This window comes from Choloepus didactylus, chromosome 17, assembly GCF_015220235.1.
Source record: "Choloepus didactylus isolate mChoDid1 chromosome 17, mChoDid1.pri, whole genome shotgun sequence".
Classification (NCBI taxonomy): domain Eukaryota; kingdom Metazoa; phylum Chordata; class Mammalia; order Pilosa; family Megalonychidae; genus Choloepus; species Choloepus didactylus.
The window spans coordinates 69,105,980-69,117,348 of NC_051323.1; the positions used below are offsets into that span (position 1 = coordinate 69,105,980).

At 40.3% G+C, this 11,369-nt stretch overlaps 1 pseudogene; it reads left to right on the forward strand.

Moving 5' to 3' along the window:
- The first annotated feature begins 4,470 nt into the window (after positions 1–4,470).
- LOC119512138 lies at positions 4,471–5,791 on the forward strand (annotated as a pseudogene).
- Positions 5,792–11,369: the final 5,578 nt, after the last annotated feature.

Consider the following 11,369-nt stretch of genomic DNA (forward strand, 5'->3'; position numbering starts at 1 on the left):
GTATATACTCCACTGGCTTTTTCAGGGACTGACTTTTACATAACACCAAAGAGGAGCTCAGAGCAAAAGTATTTAATATATTTTTTGAAGTGCAAACCAAATCTTTTGTTCATTTTATTAAATATGTATTTGTCCTTTTATTATTAATTTGTGGATTTTTTCCCTTTTTATTTTAATTTTGGATATGAGCCCTTTGTCGGATGTATGAATTGCAAATATTTTCTCCCAGTCTAGGGCTTGCATTTTCAATTTCTTCATGGGTATATTTGGATGAGCACAAATTGTGCTTTCGATAGAGTCCAATTTTTCAATTCTTTTCTGATTGGTACATTTTCTGTGCTAAGAAACTTTTTCCTACCCCACCATCATGAATATATACTCCTATATTTCCTTCTAGAACAAGGGTCAACAAACATTTTTGGAAAGTGTCAGAAGGTATGTTTTAGGCTTTGGGGGCCACATGTATTTATTGCAACTACTTAATTTTGTCACTGAAGCATGAAAGCAGCCATAGACAATACCTAAATGAATGAGTGATATTGTGTTTAAATGAAACTTTGTTTACCTAAGCAGGCAGTAGGAGGAATCTTTTTTTTCAGAACAAGATGGCCAAGACTTAATATTCCCTGCTCCTTCTCTTTAAATACAGCTAAATACAGTGGAAATAATTCAACAATCAAAAGAACTTGATCTGAGAAGTGGAGAGAAAATAGACTGAAAAAAATTATAAACAGAGCCTGAGAGGGCTGAGGGAGAAAAATACGAGATGTGAGATTCAACGATTCAACGATAGTTTCCTCAGTCCCAGAATGTGAAGAGAAAAAATTAGGACTGAAAAAAATATTTTATAAATAATAGCTGACAATTTCCCTAATTTAGCAAAATGCATAAACCTACAGATTTAAGAAGATGGGTGAACCCCAAATAGGGTAAACAGAAATCATAGTTATAATTCAAATAACTAAAGACAACTAAATTCCAATAATTCAATCTTGAAAGAAACCAGAGAGAAATAACACATTACCTATGTGAGAAAGCCAATTTTAACGTCAGTGAATTTCTCATCTGCAACCATGGGGGCCAAAGGAAATGATGCAATGTTTTTCAAGTTCTGAAAGAAAAGAACAGTGAAGGAAATTCTATAGCTGACAAAACTACTGTTCAGGAAATGAAGGAGAAATAAGCATTCTCAGTGGAAGAAAACTTCCACTGGCAGTCTTAGTCTTCAAGAATGGCTAAAGAAAGTTCTCCAAAGAAAGGAAATGATGACAGACAAAGGGTCAGAACTTCAGAAAGGAAAGAACACCAACAGAAGGTTTAAAATGTAGGGAAAATAGACAGTCCTTTGGAGACTCTTTACACCATATTAAATTGCAACAATCAAGAATGTGGCATTGATGGAAGGATATTTACTTATATCAGTGCAACAGAATAAATAGCCCAGAAATAGACTCTCAAAAATATGCCCAACTGATTTTTGACAAAGTTACAAAAGCAATTCAATGGAAGCATTTTCAACAAATGGTGCCGAAGCAGTTGGATATCCATAGGCTAAAAAAAAAAAAAAAAAGGACATTTTCAACATTGACATAAGTTTCACACCTTATACAAAATTTAACCCATAATGGAATAGGAACATAAATATGGTGAGTGTAGCTACAAAAGGATGTAACAAGGAAACTGTGCTGATGTAACTGTTGTGGTGGTGGATACAGGAACCTACACATGTAATAAAACTGAATAAGACTAAATACACCCACATGCATGCACACACGAGGACAAGTAAAATTGTGTCTTCCTAAGATCCATGACTGCTCAATTGTATCCATGTCAGTACATGTACTATAGTTTTACTCAATCTTATCACTGAGGGAAATTGGTTAAAGGGTACACAGGATTGCTCTGTATTCTCTTTTAAAAATTTTTCTAAAATTGCTTATTTATCTTATAATTTTTATTGAGATATAATTCACATACCACAAAATACACCATTTAAAAGTGTACAATTCAGTGGGTTTTAGTACATTCACAAAACTGTGTAATTATTACCACTAATTCCAGAACATTTTTATCATCCCAAAAGAACCCTATGTACATTAGCAGTCATTCCCCACTGCGCTCCCCTCCCTGGACCCTGACAACCACTAATCTATTTTCTTTCTCTACAAATGTGTCTATTCTGTACATTTCATATAAATGGAATCACAAAATATGAGGTCTTGGTGTCTGGCTTCTTTCACTTAGCATAATATTTTTAAGGTTCATCTATGTTGTAGCATGTATCAGTACTTAATTCCTTTTGATGGCTGAATAAAATTCCAATGTATGAATATATCCCATTCTGTTTGTCCATTCATCAATAGATGGACACTTGAATTGTTTCCATTTTTTGGTTATCATGAATGGTGGTGCTGTGATCACTTATGTACAAAAGTTTTTGTATGAACTTAAGTTTTCAATTCTCGTGTGTATATACCTAGAAGTGGAGTTGCTAGATAACTCGATGTTTAAGTTTTGATCAGCTATAAAGTTGTTTTCCAAAACAAATGCACCATTTTAAAATCCCACCAACAATGTTTGAGGTTTCCAGTTTCTCCACATCATCTTCAAGATTTTATCTTTATGTATCCTTTTACCTCGCTTCTTTGCTGTATCATAGAAACTAGATTCACACACTCTCACACTCAGAAATATAAATTATAATTGACACAGAAAAACTCAGTATCTCCATCTAAGCCATTTTCCCAAGTTGTTTATATCACTTTTATACTGTCAATATAATAAAAAATAAAATAACACTTTAAAAATATGGGGATCTATTCATCAGGAAAGTAAGGTGAAGCCATCTTTTCTTTTTGGTGTTCAGCACTTTTTTCCTTAGTTGTTTTATTTGATTGATCTGCATATAGCTCAGACCAGAAGATAAAATATATGATTCATCTCAAGTCTGAAGCCCCATTTGAATGGCGCTTTATTTACATTAGCATTCCTAATTACTTAATGACCAATCAGATATGGTTCATTGCTAGTAAGTGTAGAAACATGTTGTCTGAAGGATGTAGTTTAATTAGTATACTCCTAAAAACATGTCCCTCATGACCACTGGATGTAATCATTATTTTATGTATTTAACTGTGAAATTCATATTTACTCAGCAGGCTAGAGAATAGCTTTCAGTTTTCAAAGCTGTTTAATAAAGCATAGTGAGATTTTTAAAGGAGACCTCAAATCTTGTCAAAAGCAGGTTACTTAAAAAAAAATAGCCATTACTCCAGTAAACTAGTTGCATTAAAAAACAACACCGAAAATACTGACAGCATATTCCTAAAACAGGGAAGGAGGAATAAATGCCTGAAGACGTTCACTGTGATTCCATCCTTAATAACTTGGGTCTAAGAGGCTCACATTCCAAACCACTGAGATTACTTAGATATTTTTACTCTTGATTAATGATTTTGAAAATGACCTTATTTCAAGGGTAACTGGTAATTTCTATTTTTCCTCTTACTGCTTATTCATTAAACAGCAACCAGATTAGATCTGCTCTGCTTCCCGAAAACACAACGTACAAAAACCTAAACTTATGGCCTGGGAGGGGAAGAGTCATGTTTCTCCTTCCAAGCAGTTTCTTTTCCCTCATAGTTATATACTCCGTGGATTGTCATTTTATACTTGACTTCTGAGAGGTACTATGTTTCATAATGGGGATAGGCTTGTTATAATTTATACATTCAGCAAAATTAGTTTCAAGGATTTAAAACAACCAATAATAGATTATGCTATAAGGAGCAATCATCTTGTAGAAATTTCTAGTATGCTTGTATCAACACAAAGATCATTCATTGGTCATCATTTTCCTTAGCATGTGCATCATATCCTCGCCAAAACGGATGCCTCAGGACTACTTCATTTGCTTCATATTAAGAAGCTAGTCAATAACTCAAAATATGAACCTAGAATTCTCGCTCTTTCGTATTCCCTGGAGACACTTCCTCACTTGAAACTTCACACTCTGTTTCCCCTCATAGCTGCCTCTCATTTGAGGAACTAACAGCAACAATTAACAGCAATGCAATAGAAATAGTAACAGTAAAAACAACCATCTATCAGTCATACTACTATCAATATTATTTGGGACCATATTGCCTATCAAACATTTTTATAATCATTTTACATGTTTAACTCCTAGCCATCCACTGAGTTATGCACTACTATCATTCCTGTTTTACAGATGAGGAAATCAAGGTCCTGAAAAGTTCAGTACTTCTCCCAAGATCATATGCAAGCAGCAATTGGTAAAACCTAGGTTTAACAGAGAGCTATAGAAGTTATAAATAAGAACTCATAATTAATTTATAATTAATTTATAATTCTTATAAATAAGAATTTAACTAAGATTGGGCTTCATCTGCAATGCACGTAGTTGCTTGAGGAAGTCGAGTCCTATCCACCACTGCTGTTCTCCTGATCATGCCCTCTGGGACCTCTTTTACCTATTCTCGTCCTCTGTCCTCCTCTCTGGGCTGGTCAGAGCCGCTGCACAGTCTGAGGCCCGAGCAGGCCCGGGAGCAGCTGCAAGACAACTCAGTGGAAACGGCCACGTCTTCAGAACAGGCAAAAGTGGAAGAAAAGATCCAAGAGATCTTCAGTTCCTGCAAGTTCAACCACCTTGTTCCAAGACTTATTTTGCAAAGGGAGAAGCACTTCCATTATTGGAAAAGAGGCCTTGGGCAGCTGGCAGATGCCTGAGTGTCAGGTTGCCAGCTACCCACGGCTGCAGTATTGGATCCTCAGCTTGAAACTACTAGATGAACCTGTTTCCCAGATGGTGGCTATGGATGTGTCAGTCCCTGGAGCTGTGTCAAAGCCCAGAAGGTGGCTTTGGAGGGGCCCTGGTCAGTACCCACAGCTTGCACCCACATATGCTGCAGTCAACACGCTGTGCATTGTTTGCACGGAGGAGGCCTATGACATCAAGAGAGAGAAACTTCTTCAATTTTTGTACTCCCTGAAGCAACCTGATGGCTCTTTTCTCATGCATGTTGCAGGTGAGGTGCATACTGTGCTGCCTTGGTAGTCTCTCTGACCAACCCCATCACTCGTAACCTCTCTGAGGGCACCGCTGAATGGACACCAAGTGTCTGAATTGGGACGGTAGGAATGGTGGGGTCCCAGGATGGAAGCCCACGATGGCTATACTTTCTGTGGCCTGGGATGCACTGGAAATCCTCATGAAGGAATGTTCCTTAAACTTGCAGAGCTTATGACAATGGGTGACAAGCCAGCAGACGCAGTTTGACGGTGGATTTCGGGGCTGCTGCAACAAGCAGGTGGGTGGCTGCTGCTGCATCCAACAGGCAGGGCTTCTGGCTCTGCTCCACTGAGCACTGCAGCTCAAGGTGATCTGCCCTCAGTATGAGCCACGGATGTTTCTCCAGCAGGCCCTGCAGGAGAACATCCTCATGGGCTGCCAGTGCCCCACTGGGGGCCTGCAGGACAAGTTACAGGTCTTCCTATACATCTGCTATTGCCTGAGCAGTTTGTCCATAGCCCAGCACTTTGGCAGCAGAGCCATGCTGTCCAAAATGGCCCTGGGTGGGTCTGAAAATGCTCTGCAGCCCACATTGGACCAGATAAGGTGATCCAGGCCACCATGCACTTGCTTCAGAAGCGAGTTCCAGGCCTTGAGGAGCAGGAGGACCAGCAGAAGCAAAGCCCACCCCCGACTAGAAGACACAAGATCCCCAGGGCTCTGTGCTCACCCACCATCTCTGGTCAGACCAAGGCTTAAACATTTTGATACACGTTACATTCTGTGCAACACATGCCTTAGCCACTACAGAGCTCTGTGTCTCTTTTCCCTTTCTGTTAAACAACCAGACCAGTGGCTCTGGATTTGGAGAAGAGTGTGGAAAGGTTTTAACCCTTTCCACGCTTGTCAAACCAAAAATCAGACTGTGTGGCATGTGTGGCATCTAAACCAGCTCTGGCCTGGCCAGAGTGTGGTTGGAGAACAGAGCAAACTGAGAGGGGCAGCCCCTCCCCACCAGATCTCCAGCCTGGGAAGTCATTAGCTAAATGAATGATGTCTATAGGTATTATAGCAACTAGAGCTACTGCTGTGATACTCTTTTGCCTGCTACTATTAAACTACCAGGCAAGGTGTCCTCCAGGGGCTGGAAATAAGTCCTGCCAAGATGAGTTTTCCAGACAAAACCTAGCTGGGGCTCCACCGAGAGGCACCCAAGCCTTTCTGCATTTCTTGGTTGCCTCTCACCTCCTACCCCGGACATTTGCAAGGGAAGGGAGCTGGGGAGAAATATCTATGTGAGTTTTGAGTTCCTCCTCCTCCATGCTGCTCTCCAAGGCCAACCTCCTGCACTGGCAAGACTGTCTTCAGCCCCAGGTGTGGGGAATTAGACCTGGGGAACCAATTATGAGCAGAAATGAACCTCCAGTTCAACCCTGTGCAAGAAGCAGCAGCCCCTGTGCCACCCTCTCACCCCATCCCATCAAGTACCATGAAAAACCCCACTGATGTCCTCAAGGAGCACCCACAGCCCACGATCATTCTGTTTGTTTCTGTCTTTCTTCCACCAGACTCCCAGCCCACCCTTCTCAAAGACAGTGTTGTCTTTTCTCACCCAAAGTGTTAACACTACCTAGTCTTTCACCTTAATTCCTGACTCAGGATTTATGACGCCCTGCCTACTGTTGGCTCATGAAAAGACAATGAAGTGCTAAGCTAGCTGACTGCTCCCGAGGTAGTTAGCCTTGGAAAACTGGTTGTGGCAGGGATGAGTGAGGAGTGAGGCCAGCCTCTGCTGCCTGCCCACACTGGGCCCCTGCTGGGTCAGTGGGGTGTCAAGTCTGGTCATCCATCCACTGCTACGGTCACAGCGAGCTCCATGGCATTGACCTGGCTCTCATGTGAGCAGTGCAGGCTGTGAACAATTGGGAGTTCAGAGGGGAAGCATGAAGCTCTTCTCACAAACTGGCCATTTGTTGCCCCTGTTCCCTATTGCTTTGGCATATTGGACTATGTATTACCTCCTTAAAATAATAAAAGTACGATATTTTCTGAAAAATATATAAAGGTAGGCTTCATCACTTTAAAGTGGACTTCAGTGCATGAGCAGTTCCCTAAAACCTGGATCCCCACGAGGTGTTGTTCTAGTTTTGCTAATGCTGCTGGAATGCAAAACACCAGAAATGGATCGGCTTTTACAAAGGGGGTTTATTTGGTTACAAGGTTACAGTCTTAAGGCCATAAAGTGTCCATCAACAAAGGGTACCTTCACTAGAGAAAGGCCATTGGCATCCGGAAACCTCTGTTAGCTGGGAAGGCATGTGGCTGGCATCTGCTCCCAGGTTGTGTTTCAAATGGTGTTCTCCAAAATGTCTTCATCAGCTTCCAATGGCCATCTTCAAAATGTCTGTCTCAGCTCCAGCTACTCTCTCAGCTTCTGTGCATTCTTCAAAGTGTCCCTCTTGGCTATCGCAAGCTCGCTCCTTTGCTCTGAGCTTTTATAGGGCTCCAGTAAACTAATCAAGGCCCATGCTGTATGTGCGGGGCCACACCTCCATGGAAATGATCCAATGAAAGATCTCGCCCAGTTGAGTGATCACAACTCCACGGAAACATCCAATCAAAAGTCTCCAATCCAATCAACACCAATACATTTCCTGCCCACACAAGACTGCATCAAAGATAATGGCATTTTGGGGGACATAATACATCCAAACCAGCACAGGTACCATGTAATAGGGAGATGAGCTGAGGCATTTAGAGACAGACAGATGTACTCAATTCACAGCTACACCACTTACCATATGCAAGGCTGCAGCATGTTGTTAAACCGTACTGGGTGATGACTGGGTCACACCACGAAAATTCCAATTTGATCATTCTTGGGTGAGGCCCAAGGATCTGTGTTTTAAAGAGCATCTCTGATATTTCTGATTCAGGAGTCTTTTGACACACACTTTGAGAAACATAGCCCTAGAGGGTCTAGGAGTTTTTATTAGCTCTATCTCAATGAACAGTTAGGAAAACATGTGGAAGTACATTAAACCTGCAATACACCAACAACTTAGTTTCAATACCCTCATTATACAGAGGAGGATTACAAGGCCTGGAGAGATGTGGTGATAAAATAATTATTTAATTTATAGCTAATACATGTAGTGTGCTTACCGGACACTGTGCTAAGCACTCTGTCATTGTCTTATTATTCTTTAATACTCCAATATTATTGCTGTTTTATAATGGACAAAACTAAGAATGAAAGAGGATATGTCATATGCTCCAAGTCCCAAAATTAATGTGTTGGAACTGCGACTGAAACCCAGGCTGCCAGGAAACATGGTAAAAGGGCAGCGTCAACAGCAATAATAACGATAGAAAGAACCAACATTTATTGAGTGCTCATTATCTACCAGGCACTCTTCTAAGTGCACTCAATAGATTAAGTTATTTAATCTTCATGAAACCCTATAGTGTAGGAATTATTTTGATATCCATTTTATGGATGCAGAAAGTAAGACTCAGAGATAACAAGTAATTTGCCCTGATTCAAACAGGATGAGGGAGCTGGGATAGGGACTCAAGGGTTTGGCTTTGAAGCCCACGTTCTCAGCTCTTGCACCAAGGAATTTGAGGTTCTGTGACTCTTGTTCAATCTCCTTTCCACTGCACAGATCACTGAAAATATGGAGTATTTCCCTACAAGGACCCATTAAAAATGCATTATCTGTGCTGATACATGAATATGTGCATAGCGTCATTCGGTATCCTTAATTTCATGCAACAGAAACTAACAGGCAATAACAACAGCTGGAAGATAGCCTATTGGAAAGAGAGGGAGGAGAAGAAATGATAGAGACATAACAAAATACACAGAAGCAGCCACAGAAGCTCTGTCAAGGTCAACAGGAGGAAGAGACTGCTTCAGATGCTGTCCTGGTTTTGTGATGGTTCCACATCGAAGCCTCTGGACACTGTCCCAGTAAATGAATGCGAAACCCAAGATTAAACGTTCTCAGCATGGCCAAGGATGGCCAAGTGCCTGTTTTCTACCTGCCACAGTATGGGAAGTACCTGTCCCTGCTTCCTTTTAGGAAAATATTCACCCAATCAGGAAGAGGGGTTTGGATTCTAGACCAAAAGACCAGACACCTCTGGTCTTTTTATATTTCACATGTGGCCTTGAGAACGAATAACCAAGATAGTAGAAAATATTCTGAAGCTGAATTATTGTTTTATCTTCTTTTGAGAAGCAAAGGAACAGAGTCCAGCTCTACAGGTAAGTTCAGGATATTCCTTGAAGCAAATTGAATTTTCCTCAGTAATACTTGGTTAGACAATGAGGCCACAGAGGGGAGGGCTTCTCATTTGAGGGAAGAGAAATCTTTTACCTCTGAGGCTGGGGGGTCATTGACCCAGAAACCGTTGAGCAGAATCACCTGAAGATTTTTTTCACAGCTTTTTTGAAATATAATTCACATACTATTAACTGTGCTTACTCAAAGAGTGTAATTTGATGAGTTGTGAAATCTGTATACACCCATGAAAACATCACCACAATTAAGATAAAGCACATGGCCATCACCTCCCACAAGTTTCCTCATACTTTTTGTAATCTTTCTTTACTTTCTCACCAGTCACCCATCTCCAGACAACCACTGATGTGCTTTCTGTCCAAATACATTACATTTTCCAGAGTTTTGTATAAACAGAATCATACAATATATACTCTGCTTTGCCTGGCTTCTTTCACTCAGCATATTTATTTTTGAAATTCACCCATATTCTTACATATATCCATATAGTATTTCAATCCTATTAATTGTATTTCATGTTATGGTATGGATTTACCACAATTTGTTTACTGATTTGTTTGTGGATATTTTAGTTTCCATTGGAGGGGGAAGGAGTGACTATTACAATTAAAGCTGCTATGTACAAATTTTTGTGTGGATATATGATTTCACCTAGGAGCAGCATGGCTGTGACACATCGCAGGTTTAAATTTAACATTTTAGAAAACAACCAAGTTGATTTCCAAAGTGGTTGTACCATGTTACATTTATACCCACAGTGCATGAAATTTCCATATTCTCACCCACACTTGGTATAGCCAGCCTATGGTATATTTTATACAACCAAGGGACTGAAAATAGCATATTACTATTAATTAACCCCCAGAATCTGTTTAGATTTCACTGTTTTGTTTTCTTAATGTCCCTTTTTTTCCCTTTTGGGAGCCCATTCAGGATAGCACATTACATTAAGCATCATAGCTCCTTAGCTTCCTCTGGCCTGTGACAGTTTCTCAGGTTACATATTGGTCATATATTTCATAGAATCTCCTTCAGTTTGGGTTTGCCTAATGTTTTTCTCATGGTCAGACTCAGGTTTTTAGGAGGAAGGCCCCAGAGGTGAAGTGCCACTCTCAACACATCATGTCAAGGATACCTGCTAATGGCATGGCTCATCACCAGTGACGTTAAACTGGATTACCTGTCCAAGGTAGTGTTGGTCAGATTTCCCCACCATACGATAAACCACCACCCCCTTTCCATACTCAGCTCTTCAGAATCCAGATGCCAAGCACCAAGTACAACACACACTCAAGGGGTAGGGATTTAAGCTCCACCTCCTAAAGGGGGTGCATCTACTTCTCTGCACAGGGCAGCTATCTCTTCTCCATTTTTTATTTATGCAATCATTTATTTATATGAATATGGACTCATGGATATTTGTTTTATGTTTTCCATTATAAGCCAATAAAACATTATTGATTTTATTGCTCAGATTGTTCTAGCCTTGGCCACTGGGAGCGCTTCCTTAAAAATCCTTTTTTTTTTTTTAAGTACTTCATTAAATTCTGGCACGATGGGATATTCCTGGCTCATTTTTTATACTTCTTGCCTCAGCCCCTAGAATCAGCCATTTCACCAAAAAGGCGGATTCCTTTTATTGGGGAATAGTATTAGCAACCAAGATCTGGATGACTATGTGCTTTTGGTGCTAAGGTGCCATTGCTTCTAGTCCCTCTCTCCAGAAAGAATAAGGAAATATATGACTGTACACTAACTCATATATACACACTTAGTCATTTTTGCATCTATCCATCTATATACATATGAATCTGGCCATGAGTTCACACTGAATCTTTGAGTCCAAACCAGTACCACATGATTCAATCTAGCCTTCCTCTAGGGCTTATCTATAACTTCCCTCTACTAAAAGTGGGAAACCTGGCTCCCACCATCTGGCATTCATTTGTTTATTTTTTCAAACTAAGTACACATGTACACTAGTTTCAGAATTGTTATTCCAGATCCCCAAGAGAAACAACTTTATC